A 16,786-nucleotide genomic window follows, 5' to 3' on the forward strand; every position below is an offset into this window, starting at 1 on the left:
TATCAGTAGTTGCTTCTAAAAGATTGTCAAATTCATATTCATGAGAATCGGTGCTACATGGTGAAAGACTATAGAACTCCCCAACAGTGATGGGGACATACTCTCCTTCAGCCTTTGGATTCTTACACAAATGCTCAATATGGCATGACTGACTAGATTCTCCCTTTTCTAAATGATATTTGAGTTGCTCAGCATTGTCCTCAGAAGAATCACTAGTATCATCCACAGTGCTAACACGTGGCACAAAGTCATCTGGCTCAACAAAGAATTTAGCAAGATCATAAGGAATAGGATGAGGGTAAGAATCCTCATCATTAGATTCTTCTTCTCGAGTACCTAACTCAGATTGTGACTCATTTTTAGATGAACTCTCAGGTACGGGTATGAATTTATTGGATCCCAAATGGAAAGGGACCTTCTTGAACCCTAGGCTAGTTGTGTCATTGTTGCTTCGAGCTGTTTCTTTGATAGGATCTATTAAACCATTGTTATTGCACCCAATAGGGCTGGTTCCCTTGTAGCCAAAATGCTTCATAAGCTTAAGACCAGTTCCATACTTCTTAGGAGTGATTTCTCGAGCTTGTTCTGTTAGGTCTATTGGAGACTCTTCTTTGTAAAGCCATCTAGCAATGGCTCTGTTTTTGCTTTCATCTTCTAAGGGAACTGTAGCTTTGACAAAAGAGCCATTAAAATTGGTCTGAGGTGTCAACACAAATGGCTTCTTTGCTACTGAGGGTCTCCCAAAATGTCGAGGGGACTCTGGAATAGATGTTAATGATAGCACTGGTTCCATGTGGTACTCTCCCATACCATTTTCTTTCAATTTAAATGACTACTCAATTTGTTTCAGCTTATTGTTGTGACAATCAGTAGACTCACGGTTAGTAGGGACGAAAGAATCAGCAGCTTTGAGCATATTGCAAGTGTAGCTAGTAGTAGCAGGAATAGTAACTTTGGAGCCATGAAATGGGAATCTAATGCATTGGTGTTATGTGGATGGCATAGCATGCATCTTATGTATCCATGGCCATCCCAACAGAATGTTGTAGGCTAAGGGAATGTCAAGCACCTGACAGGTGACATCCTTTTCGACAGGACCGACGTGAATTGGTAAAGTCACAAGACCTAGTGACTTTCGTTCTACTTCATTGTATGCTTTAATAGTGATCTTTCGTTGAGGATCAACAGAGTCCTCAGAATAACCCAATTGTCTAAGCAGAGCAGCAGAAACAATGTTTAGGCTAGCGCCATTGTCAATGAGTACTTGACGAACATGTGTCTGGTGGATCATAACCTCAATGTGTAGAGGCTGATTGTGTGGATGATTTAGTGAGTTGTCATCCTCCTCAGAGAAGGTCATAAGAAGAGGTGAGGTCAAGTGACCTACCATGGATTGAAATCACTCAAGATCAAGATCTTGAGGAATGTTTGCCTCAGTGAGGGCTTTGTCCAGAATTTGCCTATGAGCAGGCGAGATTTTAAGCAGCTCAAATATGGAAATGTGAGCATTGGTTCGTTTCAATTGATCTAGAACACTATAACTGGTTGCAGTCAAGTTCGTCGCGTGTTTTGCACCTTTACCGGATGGACCAGCAAGGGCTTTGTCCTTGTATTGTTCAAGATTTGAAGTAGGAGGTGTAGGGCCTTTGAGCACCAATTTTGCATGAGAGCGAGTAACAACGTTAGCACAGTGTTGCAAAGATGCATTATCCATGTTATTGAAAGTAGGGTCTCTAAAGACAAATGGTGTCTTGGGTTTATCGTTATCTCGCTTCCCCTTTATAGTAATAACGTCGCAGTATTCAAAATCTATAGGTTCAACCATGTGAATGACATTGTCATCATTGGAATACGTATAGTTGACCTTATTGTAGGGTTCTAGTTTCGAAGTCTCTCCTTTTTCATAAGCTGGGAAAGACTCTTTGAACACCTTTTGATCCGAGTTTTTGTTATGTCCATCTACCACAAGTTCACCAGCATCAATCATGTCTTGGACTTTATGACACAAGTTTATATAGTTGCTAGTTTTGTGTCCCTTTTTTTGGTGATACTCACAGAATGAGGTCTCATTCCACCATGGTGGACGTGGTTGTGGATCATAGGGATGAGGGTTATCCATTGGTGAGATAAGCTTGTATTGTAGCAATGTTTTGTAAACCACATCCAAAGGTTCTCCTAAAGTCATATACTCTCGCTTGGGTCGTGTTGCCCATGAGTTTCTCAGTTTGTTCCCAGATGCCTTATTGTTAGGAGGAGGCTTCTCAGCACTTTTGGCAGCTTTAAAGTAGTCTGTGAGATTAAATGCTGCTTTAGCAGGTTTTGGTGTGACATTATCAACAACCCCATCATGTACAATTTCTCGATTCTTGTTGACATGTTTGGTTTTATCCCTGTTGGAAGTGGAACCTTGTTTTGAGTCTCTCTGAAGAGTGAGCTCACCTTTCTTGACCATAAATTCTTTGATACGGATAGCCTGTGTAATCATGTCTTCAAAGGTACGTGGACCTTGTAGTTGGACTCTATACCTAAAATCAGGTAAGAGGTTATCAGTGAACATTTCGAGCTTCTCCGTTTCTAGAATTTTACAGGAGTACTTAGTATAAAGTTGTCTCCACCGTTGGAGGAAAGTGAGAAAGGGGTCACCAAGCTTCTGTTTAAGGTTGCATAGATCTCGAATATTTACAGGATGTTGAATGTTATAAGAATATTGCTAAACAAATGAATTAGTAATTTTGTCAAATGTCTTGATACCAGGAGGTAAATGTGAGAACCACTCCAAAGCTTGACCACCTAGGCTTCTAGGTAATAAACGCATGAGGTACGTTTGATTGTGTATAAACTCCATAGACAAAGCACCAAATTCCCACAAGTGATCTTGGGGATCAGTAGTACCAAAGTACTTATCATATTTGGGTAGTTCTACGCCTCTTGGGAAAGGCGGCATGTTTATACTTTTGTCAAATGGAAATGAACAAAGAGCATCCAATGTGTATGTCTTTTTGGGTTTCTCTTTCTCATGCATCATCTGAGCCAATTGGTCTTGCATAATTTTCAGTTGATTTTGGAGTTTAGTGGTCTCAGTTTCTTCTTCGCATGTGATAATGGTCTCCACATTGAAATGTGTGGGCAGTTTAGGTCCCTCTTGGGCGATTTTGGGAAAGTACTTTTCTTTCTCTTTGTTGAGTAGGATTCCCATGACCTTCTGAAAGTTTTTGTCTCTTCGACATCTTGCTATGTGTTTAGGAAGGATTTCCACCTCTTCTTGGTCTTCATCAGTGTCATTTTCTTTCTCTTTCTCCTTGTCATCCCTAGGTTGTTCTTGATATCGACTATGACTACCTCGTTCAGGTTCACGATTAGTCATTATAGGAACTTGTTCAGTTTTCGTATGTTGTGTTTCAAAGAAAGTATGGTAATGAGCCAGTTTTGGGGTATTACAGGTTTTTCCATTTTCTAAAAACTATCTAGACTTATAATGCTTTTTCACTTCCTTCTCCTTTTAATCTTAGGTACAATTTTATTAATTGACAATAACTACAAAACTTGCAACAAACCTATGTCAGAAAATTATGAGCAATTGGTTGTCAAATTGGGTGACAAAATGGGCACTAGTGATGGTATTGAAACTATAGGAGTGGAGGCTTGCATTTTTAAGAGTGAAGCTATGATAACTTATCTATAAGAGGGTGGCTTATTACTATTTATGGAAGGGATGATGAAACATGATGAAAACATCTCCATGTTGTTCTTTGATTCATGGAATTACAAGAAAGTGACAATAAATGGGATGGGTTTCAAAATCATGGATGAAGTCATTACGAAGGTTGGAAGGTTCTTTTAGGAAGGAGAGAACTAGCGCAAGTAGGCCAAAGTAAATGAGGAAGCTAGTTTGCAAAACTTTTTCAAGTTTAAGGAAGAACTGGTGCAAATGTGTGGTGGGTTTTTAAGGGAAGACCTTCCTAAACCCTAGGATGTCATTTGATATGCTATTATGAGATACATTAACCTTGAGGATTAGTTTTAGTTACTCTATTATTACCATTTCCCCATTCTTAACTACTTTAGAAACCTAGATCATAGTTCCTTTCCATTTATTATGTTTCATTCTATGCAAGATTGTATCTATAAGGCTAGGATGAAAAAAAAGGAGGGTAAAACCTTTTATCTAATCTACTAGGGTTTCATGAACAAACTTTATATCTACCATCTTGCCCAAAACCCACCACTCCTGGTCCACCTATTGGCTTCTTTAACTCCCCAACTCTCCTTGAACCCTGGCCTTGGCCCCAACAACAAAAAAACCAAGAAAACCCCTACCCTTGAGGTTAAAATTAGCCTCATTAATTTAGATATAGACACAAGGAAGAGTAATCGATATTCTTGAAGAACTAGCAAATGCCTCCAGCTAGAAAAATTGATGTCCCACCCCATTCCAACTTTGAATCTACCAAGAGTGATATTAAACTAGCCAAAAGGAAGAGGTTTCCCTAAAAAACAAAGCTTTTTCCTAGTCCCCCTAGCCTCTCTCACATTTTTTAAACCTCAAAGCTACCTCGGCTAGAGAGGAGAGGGGTGGGAAGACATCACCTCCCCTAGGAAAGGTACTCCTAAAGGTGGGGGAAAAAAGAAAAGTATAGCCATGACTAGAGCCACAACAAGTCTAGACTAGATAGGATGGAGCCATCAATGAGGGATCTAACAAAAAATCATAATGGTTCTACCAAAAATTTCATTTATGGTTTTCTCCTGGAGGACTGGTTGAAGATGCTCCTACACAAACCTATCAAAGTGGAGGGAGGGACATGAACAAGAATGAGCTTAAGGAGAAGAAGGATTAGGATACTAGAAAGGAGGGTAGCTAGGCCTAGGTTTGGTTTTTTTCATTTGTCTTGTTATGGTGTTATTTACTATGAACTAGATGCCCTACAAGGTTTTACATTATATGTTTATGTCAATATGTGGGACTAATAGCAACAAGTTGTTTCTGTGCTACTAGAATGTTTTTTAGTTTTTTCTTTTTGGTAGTTTTAGGACTGACGGTATTGTTAATTTGGCTTTGGATAAATTTTATTTTTGACGTTTCAAGATGGTATCATTTAGATGACACAGAGGTAATCTCCTACTGACTTTTCATCCTTTCTCTACTTTGGGGTCAACCCCCATCCCTTTCACTGCTATCTAATACTTCAAAAACATCAAGTCCATAGACACTAGAAATAATGTAAAAAGAAGTGACAACTACCAAACATAACCTAAACTTAAACAAAAAATAACAAGCAAGATAAAAAACTAATACTTAAATTAAGCTAATTGCAATTGGGCCAAAGAAAAAATCAGCCACATACTAGAAAGGCCCAACGACAAGAGAAAGCTTCTACTAACAAAAAATAAAATAACATCCACCTAGTCCACCAAACCTAGAAATTGAAACAACTGTAGCAAACTAAGCTAGAAATTAGTAACATAAAAAATTAGGACACAATATGAACCCAATAAAAATCCTTGAGATGCAACGAAACACAATACAGTCCATCAACTTTATAGCTTGTTGAGCTAATCTGGAAAGGAGAACTTGGGAGAATGGAAATGTTCAATCTCACTCAGCCCCTAGGAGGCCTCAAAAATGTCTTTGTCCTCTTTTGGTCTCCTCCTCACACTTCCTCTTCATGGATTTTTTTTGGGTATGTGCAAGATCATGGTCAACAAAACTATATTCTGAAGTGGCAATAAAAAATCAAAAAATTAGGGTTATGTCAACTTGACGTGCACTTTTCAACTTGTTATAAACTTTATATAAATTTTTTTAGAGAACTAAATTCATAGGAAATTAAATTTAGTTTCTAAACTACTAGTCCTTATCAAAAAAATAAAATTGATTAGTTAAAAATTAAATTTTAATGAAATAGTACAAAAATTGCAGGAGAAAAATAAGAAGTAGATGTATGTCTAACCACCTTAATCAAAATCAAATGATAATATTTTAAATAATATTCTATATATCAGAAGTAGACTCGTGTATTGACATGATACATATTTCTGGGTATTTTATTCTAAATAAATAATTAAATATAACTTTTCTAAAATAGTATTTTTGGAATAAAAAATTCTCATGCCTAACCACCTTAATCAATTTAGAACTCTATAAAATTTAGGTTTTTTTCCTTATAGTAGAAGAAGCATAGAATGTGATGCATCTTTTGGATTTCAAAAATATTCTACCATTTAAAAGTTATAGTTGTTTTTCAATCAGTGTGTCAATTAACACTTTATACGTAACTCCATTATAAAATAAGTAATAATTACTTACAAAACTCATTATTTGACAAACCTTATATTTATGGAAAGTTAAGAATATTCTTAATAAATCCTTTTTATTTCATGAAATTTTGGTGAAAAAAATCATTAGGTACATGTTTGAAGTAATAAAACATACAAGAATAGGAAAAAAACACATTTTTGGGACATTTTTAAAGTAAACCATGTAGGGTTGGTATCCAAAGATATACTAGGCCTTATAAAGGTATTAATTTTTTGGTTTGGTATTAGGATGGGTGGGAAAAAAGTTGGAATAGATTTTGAAAACCTTTGAGGCATTTCAGAACTATATATTTTTTAGATACCCACTTTTTGGCACACAATAATCATGCACATACCCTCTTCTAGCTAAGTCTTTATATTTCCAATGTCCTTGTCTAAGAAAATTATTCTTGGAGACTAGATTGTTAATTTTATCCCTAATCTAGTTTTGAGTTGTCTTTAGGGACACCATAGCCTTCATCCTTTCATCTCCCTCTTCCTCAAAAAGTACTTTGTTCTTGATGTCATCACGATCTATTTCTTGCTTTGAGTCTTGTCACCCATCTCCCACCAACATTTCACCACAATTCATCTCTACAATCAAACATCATATCCACTAATTTTTGTTATTCCTATATAATTTCTTTCATCATATTAATCATCTTGTGTGTAATGTGCATTTTGAAAATAATCCATGTAGCCACCACTTTCAACCTACTATAACAAGAGGCCATCTCTACAAAATGTAGGTTATTACAATCAAAATCATTGATACTAATTTTTTTTCAGGTTTGGGTTAGGTGAGGGTTACCTAGATAGTTTAGGGTATTCCAAGCTGCTTAAATCCATAGTGAGAGAGAGAAGGTACATGGTGGATCCTAGGGATAGGAGGTTCAAATACTAAACTAAGGTAGAACCCTTCTCAAAATTATTCAAAATAACCATAGTTCATCTTGGGTATTAGGGAGGTAATCTTTCTTATTTTTGGCTTTATTGGTGGGACACAGTCCTAACAACTAAACCAAAGGAGGTCTTAGGAATTGTTAAGGAATTATTAAGGTGAAAGCTTGACTCAAAGAAGGAGAACTGGCTATAAAACCTTCTTATTCATAATAGTCACAAGGTGAGGGGAGGACCAAAGGGTCAAATTCTAGTAGAATTTATAGAGTCAAAAAATGACCTTGGTGTTTGATTATGGAGCCTTTCACTTTATATTTTTCCACACATGGTAAAAGAGAAGAGTAATCCAAAATAGGAAACAAAAAGCAATATTCCTTTCAATTATTTTTTAAATGGGAAAAATAATGGGAATAAGACTTTTTATACCTTCCTTCATAGGTAGTGAATTGCATGAGAACCTTCACCAAGCCCTAACACACCCGTTCATTGTCTCTCTATTGAAAAAATGATCAATCTTAGCAATTTTTGACCATGGTCAAGAAAGGGCTCTAGAGCCTCTTTCAAGGATATTTTGGATTTCCTCTAAATGTTCACTCCTTCCATGTTCAACTCAGTATTCATAAAAATGAACTCTAACACAATCACAAAGGAAACACAACCCACCATAACTTTTTCCTTATCCCAAGACTCCACAATTTTCTAGGAAAGCTTAGGGTTGTGTCCCTTCATGCCCTGGATAAACTTCACAATCCCACCATGCATTATTATTTTCATACTTGCTCGACTTAGTAGGTTAATTTTGATTGAAATCCCCATTCATTCTTCTCCTACTATTGTGACTCTTAATTTTGCAAACAACTTTAAAAAATAACAAACCCAATAAAATCAAACACCAAATTTTTAGCTTCACAGACAAATTAAATGATTCAAAAACCCAAAAGGAAAGATATATCATCAATAAGCTATGTGAACTAGACCCAAATAATGTAAATAATTGTATATTCCTTAGTCTACAATTTTAGATCAATCATGGGAGATAATGCATCACATCCTTCTTGCAAGTGAGATCAAGGACCATCCAAAACTGTGATCCCCTCTATATAACTTTCCATGCTAGCAAACCTATATGTGGCAATATTGCCTTCTTGGTAGGTGTGGTAAAAATAAACCACCTCCATATTAATTAAATGATTTCTATTCATTTCTATTACATCTTTCTCATTCCATCTAACCTTAGCCACATCCCTTAAAAGATTAATTATACTTAAGTTATATCCTTCAATATTAACTTCTTAAAAAATCATCCTCCACATTACAAAAACTCCATGATAAAGGACAAGAATTTAAACCACATAAGCAACGCCCACCTGCTTGGCCTAGGTTACCCATTTCAAACCTTTTGAAATTTAGCTTGACCCAATTAGGGTCAAGGAAACATATTTTTTATTGTTGGAGATAAGTTACTAATAGGATTTTTTGAATTATTTAGATTTTCTAATTGTCCCCATTGCCAAACAACCTTCCACTCAAGAGAGGATGGGATGAGACAATAATTAGAGGGGTTTAGAGTCGTTTTCTTTATATTATGGATGAACTTGGAGATGGCATGCTACCACTAATCCCTGGACGAAGAGCTTGGAGTCTAGAAACCCTAGTTAATTGAATTTAATTTGAAATGATGAAGACCAGTTAAACATAACATACATAAGCATATAAGTTTTTCCTATTCAAAGGTTTGCATCAATTTCAATCTATTGACAAAATTGTAAATTAGAGAGGAAAATTCATAGATACCAATATTGATGATTAATTCCTACACTTTGGAATAGAAATAATGTATCTTTATTAATAAAAAAAAGAATAGTACAATCAAGTTGTGATTGGTTGTAATATCTGTCCTATACTACATACCTATATTTTGTTCACTTTATTGGATCTGTATCTTATTTCTATCTATTGCTATATATCCTAAGGTCCCAATACCCATTTTTATAGAAAATAAAAGGTTGCAAGAATCTTGAGGCCTTTTAAGATAAAAACTAATCATTAATTACAACCATTCACAAAAATTTATAATAACAAAAACATCAAAAAAAATCCTTGAGAATTGTAATTCTTGGATCATATCCAGAATTTTGTCAAAATGTTGATACCCTTGAGGATCATAAAACATTGCTAGAATCTCTCATCCTTTAGCCTTTTCTTCATCAAGCTTTAACTTTTGATAGTCACTAGCACAACTTTTTTAACTAGCCCACAGTTTCCATGTAGCAGTATACATATTGTTAATAATGTCCAACTAGTCCTCATGTGCTGGAGTCAATTTTGGTTACATAACCAACCTTAGAACTTCAGCTACATTATATGCTTGTACTAGTAATCCCATGGTTGTGGATCTCTATAATCCATGAATAAGAAAAAAAAATTGGATCTTCAAGAATGTTCATGAAATGAAACCTCATGGTTTCCTTTTAAAAATTGGAGAATTTAATGCATCAATTTTGACCATTCTTTATTTAGTATTTCATACATGCCATCTATACAAATATTTTCACATATGATTCTATCACAATTCAAGCCCAAAAAATGCATTTATCCATTTGCATGCTTCCCCTATTATTAAATTATATGCACTTTGCCTTTGTCATTGATTTTTGTAATTATAGCTTGGAAATTGTCTCCTTTCTACAAAGTCATGAAACCAAGGTAACACTACTTCACTACTCAAAAAATCACAAAATTGTGCTGACATGAATTCATCAAGAGAAAAATCATGAAATTGGGAGGATGTGACTTTAACTGTTGTGAAATCATGGAATCATATAACCATGTAGTCTTGGTTGCTACATGTTGCCCCCACTTTTCTTCTCCACATGTTAAAGAAAGTGAACCTTAAATGTCATGTTAAAAGTGGTATTCTTCTTATTATCTTATGATGAGTCTAGGTCTAGCTTTCCTTAAACTAGGAGGTCTTTATTAGGTTTTGCTTATCTACCTTCTCTTCTGGTGAACCAGGTGGGTTATCCTAAATTCATGTATTTTAATGGGTTAGTTTTAGTACCTAACCCAATAAAGATCATATTTTACTCACTCACAACATAATGCATTTTATTGAAGTTGAAACTTAATTTCCTAGTCTTCATATTGGAACTCCTATGGGAAATTCCAACCTTCTTTCTCCTCGGCAGGGTTTGACCCATGAAGATAATTTTTGGACATAGATGAAAAGGTATCAAAGAATGATAGAAGAAGTTGCATATTAGTGAGATTAGGTCAGATGATAAATGAGGCATTAGATCAGACTCCTACATGCAAACATGAGACATTGAAAATCATGATCACTATAGGATATAACAAAGTGGCAAATTCATTCGTATGCTAGATGTTGAGAATATGCTATAGAAACTAGCAATAGTTGAAATTGGAATAACTTATGACTATGTTCAAGATGTCATTTTGTAGACCTATTTTATTGTGGACTTAAGAAATGTGAAAAAGCTTAATTTTAAGAGAAATAATTGAGCACCATGAGTGGCTCTTTCTTGGGACACATATTACTTGAAAATATGATGAGAATCTAGTTATCTCTAGAACAAAAGACAAGAATAATAATAAAAAATTAATTGTATTCTAATAAAGTACAAGTAATTATATGTCATATTAAATGAAATATGGTTTCAAGTATTAGCCATGAACAAGGAATTCTTCTATGTTCCCATTAGTATCTTGCATGAAAAATTGAGTTGTATTCTTCTTTCTCTAATATGATCAAAGGACCTAGCCACAAAGAATCAAATTTTCCACATTTTCCTTTATCTTGATCTTTTATATCCCACCTTAGCACCCAATCACCAATATTGAATGTCCTTTCCATTGATTTTTTCTCATGAAGATATTTGACCCTTTTCTACTTTTCAATGGTATGTTCTGATGCTATTCTTCTATTCTCATATGATTGTTCTAATGCATTAATTCTTTCATCCATAAAGTCAATGCCTTCTAAATACTCTTTCTTCATGAACTTGTAAACTGGTAATAGGTTGTTTTCAATTATTTTGCCTTCCTTTCCATAAGTCAAGTTAGCTTTATTCTTGTAATCCTATCAACCCATAATGCAAGATGCAACTTTGAATCATAGGATCTTTTTTACTATCTAGCATCATTTTTATAAATTTTATTATACTCTTATTACTAGATTCATCCAGAAAATTTTCTTCAGGCTAATAAGGATAAGAATAGGACATCGTCATACCATACTTGTTGTATAATTTTGAAAAATCCTTTGATTTGAAGGACATGCCATTGAAAACAAGGATTTTTAAAGGAACTCCAAATTGAGCTTGTATATTTTTCATTAAAAAATTTGTAACAACCTTGCTAGTTGAGTGTCTTGTTCATATAATTTCTACCAATTTAGTGAAGTAATCTATAGTAACTAGGATCCAACTATACACATTCCTTGACTTATTACTAATCTGTCCTATAAAATCAATTCCCCACATCTACAATGGTTCTGATACTTGGAATATTCTTAGGAGGAAAGCTGCATTATATTTCAATTTTCTTGAATTTTTTTTACCATGTGTCATGCTTTCTAACATAAATATAATAGTCCTTTAAATTATATGACAAATAATACTATGCTCGTTGAATCTTGTTAGTATTTTTCTTGGCATAAAATCTCCTAACTAGACCCCTTCATGCATCTCTTTCAAAATTGAAGCTTCTTGTTTAATATCTAGGGAAAAGTGTAGTATAGCATCTCTATTTTTCTAGTAAAGATCTCCTTGAATGAGGATATTTGATTCTTGCAACTTTATAATTACTTTCTTATTTTCATTCAAATCCTCATGATAATACATATACCTTAAATAATATTCAATATGAATATACCGTGGGTACTTTTCAATGCTCACTACAAACTACTCTTCTTTTACTTGATTTATATGCATTTCTTCCAAGTTTGAATCGGCCATGAGTTTGGCTAATCTTTGATCTCTTTCTAGTTTGTTTTTTTAAGTATCAAGGTATTTAATTCCTTTGTTTAATTAATCCATCAAAATCTCCTTCTTGTAGTCTATGTTTGTCTAAAAATGTCCTTGACTACAACATTGGGCACATATGTTATTACATCTCCACTACCTAATATGCCCTGAACATTTTTAACTACTTTTACTAGAGCATAAACATTATTGTCATTAATATCATTATTTAACTCCAAGCTTTAACATCTTCATTATGCTCTTTGAATTCTTGAACAATATTTGTGAGGTTAATATCACATGTGTTTCTGCAGACTAATCCTCTTCTCCAAAAAAAAGTTTGTATGGTTTTTCTCAAGTCATTTGGCATAGGATTTGGATAACAAACAATCCTCATGAAATCTAATTTTGTATACCTTTCTAATATCATAGGGGCCCTTGTCCCTTTATTTATATGTTGAAAGCTTTTTCTTCTTTGATTGTTCCCCATACTATTTTGATTATTAGCACTGGTACTTCTCCAATTACCTTCAATCCCATCTTTCTTATTTCTATTTTGATTCGATCCAGTATTTTGATTATTTCTCTCATGAGTTGTTTCTTCATTTTCCATATATAAAGGATTTGTATATATACTATTAAATGAAGAATTTCTATTTTTATAAGGAAGATTATATTTAGATGACTCTCCTTTTTGGAGTAGTGATTTTATCCTTTTTTAGGCCCACTCTTTCCAATAACTTGCTTGGAACTTTTCATAGGGATTTTAGTGCTTTTCTTGGGAATAATAATATTTTCAGTTCTTTTATGAGTTTTTGTGATTTCTTATTTATCTCATCATTGACATCACCTCCTTTCCTATGTGTTTCATTGTCCACTTGATGAGCTTTAGGTTGTTCATGATTAAGAAACAAACCCATATTATGAAATGAATTTTTTCCCCTTGCTTAACATTATTCACTCGATCATCAATACATTACTCTCTTTCCTTTTCTAAAAACTTCTTATATCCAACAAATAACATATCAAAAAATTATTTTCTCTTTATGTTCTTATTAGGAATGTATGTGAAATATTCTTTTCTAGAATGTACTGACCTTCTTCGTCGACATAAAGTTTAGGGATAGATATCTATTGCTTATCCTTTTATGAACTATAAATAAATAATCATTAAAGAGCATGTATATTCATAAATTATAAGTAGAGTTGCTACCTCTTTTCCAAGAAATATTCACTGTGTCTTCTAGGTTCTTCCATCTTGTAGAATACAAAAATTATTTCTCTCGTTTGCAAAACTAAAACTTTTGGGTGACTCTACAATTTGAAATGTGAGAAACTCAACCTAGTAGAGTCTCCAACTTGTTGGTTCTCAATTTTTTTGGTTGAGTACCTATGATTCTTTCCTACCTAATGCTAGGAATGACAACACAATCTTGATCAACATTGGAAATTGAAATATAGTAGTTCAATTTCGACACCTCAGGCTTGTAGACCTAGGCAAGTATACCTTTCTCTCAATCATTAAAATTGATTGTGGTTTTGTATTGCACACTTTATGACTGATACTCTTGAGTAGGAAATTATCTTCTCAAGGAGAAATCAGATATCTAAATGGTTTGGGTGTGTACAAATTTTTTTGAGTTATAAAGTGTAAGGAAATAAAGTATGTGGTATTGTTTATGCAGACAGATGCAAGAAATAAAATCACTTTCTTCAAAACTATACTTATCTTTTAAAATAAATTAAGACTAGTTCTTTTCTATTGGGAGAATAGAGTCAATTTCAATATCGACCATGAATATCAAATTGCCTTGAGATGGGAGCACCACCTTCAATCATTGGACATAGAACTTGGAGTCTATAAACCATAGGTAACTGAAATTAACTTTAAATTATGAAAACCAATTTTTAAAATAAGTACATAAGAATAACATTCTTTCTTATTGAAGGGTTTGTAGAAATTGTTTAACCGTGGAGGAAACTCTATAGTTAAGCATGCTTGAGCTGATGTAGTATAAGAATGGGTGACCTCTCAAGAAGTCACAATGCTTCACCTCTATGAGCATCACTTAGATGCAATGTCTGCTAAATGTTCCATTTATTCTTATGAGAGATGAGTCCACATGAACCACTACTCATGAAACATGGGTCACTAAATTTGAATTAAAAACTACAGATTTAAATCTTGGTAGCTATACCACAATTTAACTTGATATGAAAACTATATTGTACTTATCAATTTATCATTCTCTAAATTTAATTTAATTGAAAATACATTCATATTTTCAAACATTTAATCATCATCAAGACGAGCACATAATCACTAGAATACACAGTCGTCATATTTTTAAATTGAAAGACATGAATCCAAATGTGTGCTAGACTATTGTCACTTAACACGAACATGAAATTGTCCACCAGCTTAAAACATCAATGATAATACTTATAATGATAATGCCACTACAAGGATCTGTTGTATCTCATTGTTCAAGCCTCTTCAAAATAGAGATGTGTATAATATAAATTAAAAACGTAGCAAAAATTTATATCTGGCTTCCTTCTTACATAGTCACTGGAAAATTCCATTATTTAGATAGAAACAACTTTAAACTTCGCTGCTAAACACCACCACACAATATGCAACGACATGAATGCATTTTCAGAGCCGCGACACTGCACGAAGGCAAAACTCTGTATCTAGCCGCGAATCGCTCGAGCGCTGATTTGTCTTTACATTCTCTATTACTCATCTTCTCACGCATGAAATGTGAGTACACGAAAGGCTTGTAACGCCTTGGATTGTTATCGTTTATAAGCTCTTCAGGCGCCCAGATTTCCGTCTCCTTTGGAAACGAAGCAAAAAATGCAATGGACATACGGTCTCTACCACCCTTACATACAACGCGATGCTCTGCGCTGCGGTATCGCCCATTTGTCCACGCCTGTAAACATATCCACCACTCGATGCTAAATCTTATCATGCCATAACAATTTCAAAATAGAATTAAAATTCAAGGCGTTCATGAGAAAACTTAGTACCTTAAGGGAGTCACCCAGATTGATGACAAATGAATGAGGGAGAGGTTTGATGTTGAACCACTCTCCTTCCCGAGATCGAATCTAAAGCCCACCAACATCATCCTGGTACAGAATTGTGACACAAGTCGAATCTGTATGTGGGAGAAGCACCTCATCCCCAGGAGACATGTTTTCCAATGAATAACCGTTTATACGCAATACTTTTAGGCAGTTTTCGAAGTAATTTTTGTGGAAAACCAGTACATCCAATCCCAGGCTTGCCAGAATCACTTTGATGACTTTTTGTGCAAGATCTGAGGCACACGAAACGTACTCTGCCATCGCCTCGCTGCAGGAATACAAACAATTAGAAATAGCCGAATGAAGTAGCATTAGAAGAAGGAAAATGAAACAATATAAATGGCATACCACAAATTTGGGTTCTCTTCATCACACAGCTTTGCATACATTTGCTCAAATGCACCTGGACTGGTAGAGTCTCGAATGTTAAAGGACTGATAATTCGTATTTTGATTCCGGTAGTAAGTGTCCAATGGCTTACCACGGGAGGCTTTGTCTTTGACCTCCGTAGGCATGGCCAATAAACTTCGGCTAACATTCTCAGCCTTTTGCAGAAGATCTACTGGGATTCCATGATTGACAATTTGGAAAAACCCCCATTCTTCGCAGGCCTCTCTGAGTTTAACGAGCTCCGGGTGATATTGTATATGGTTCAGTTATTCGGCATGTAAGATTATTGGAAATTTTGAAATGTCCACTATAGGGAGAACCACTTCAGAAACAATGGATTCAACGGGCAAAGGCATTTTGTCTGTTGCTGCAACAGAAGAGGAAAATAATGGGCAGTGTTTTATCGCTTCACAATCAACTTCCTTGCATCAAATAAGGTTTTCAAGAGGAGTCCTATTTTGGTCTACCTTGGACATTACGTAGAAAATGATGCCTACCTCCATAATTAAAATCCTTTTTTCAAGTAAACGGACGAATTCCAGATAGAGCGGACATTTATATCGAGGAATGATGGTTTCAAAGTACGAATGTTCGTATAAGTCCCATAAAACATTGTCAAGTAGTGCTGCTCATAACAGTTAAAGCCTCATTGATATTGACGACGGTGTAACCAGTTTTCCTTGTATTCGTCGTTGCAACGGAGTTTGAGAAGCACTAATCCATCGGATGGGTCGAGAGTCCAGGCCTACCCGCAATGATGCATTGTAATTTCCACACGTTCTCATCGTTTGCCCTAGCCTTTGCCGTGCCCTTCGTCCATAACTGCCCAAAGCTCGTGTCCACACGTTCTCTCTCCTTTTGGCATTGTCCTTGGTGATGTTCTTTCATTGTGTAATGCAAAGGTTGATTGTTAGGGGAGCCATTGGCCCTACCTTTTGACCATCTCCTTTATTAATTGTAGAATATATTTTATAAGCCATTTCACCCTTCTAATTAATTTTATTATTTGATTAAAATTAATATAATAGAATACCATTCTTTATGCATTTACAATATTTTAAATAAATAGTGTACTTACCTTATTGAATGGGTTCCTTCTTAATGTCAATTTTAATAAA

General features: G+C 34.7%; 1 pseudogene; it reads right to left on the reverse strand.

Annotated features, from left to right (window-relative positions):
* Positions 1-14,797: 14,797 nt before the first annotated feature.
* Positions 14,798-16,556, reverse strand: LOC149543722 (C4-beta,C20-epoxidase-like; annotated as a pseudogene).
* Positions 16,557-16,786: the final 230 nt, after the last annotated feature.

The sequence above is a fragment of the Cupressus sempervirens genome, chromosome 8 (assembly GCF_028749045.1).
Source record: "Cupressus sempervirens isolate cs-2001-9-10 chromosome 8, ASM2874904v1, whole genome shotgun sequence".
Taxonomy (NCBI): domain Eukaryota; kingdom Viridiplantae; phylum Streptophyta; class Pinopsida; order Cupressales; family Cupressaceae; genus Cupressus; species Cupressus sempervirens.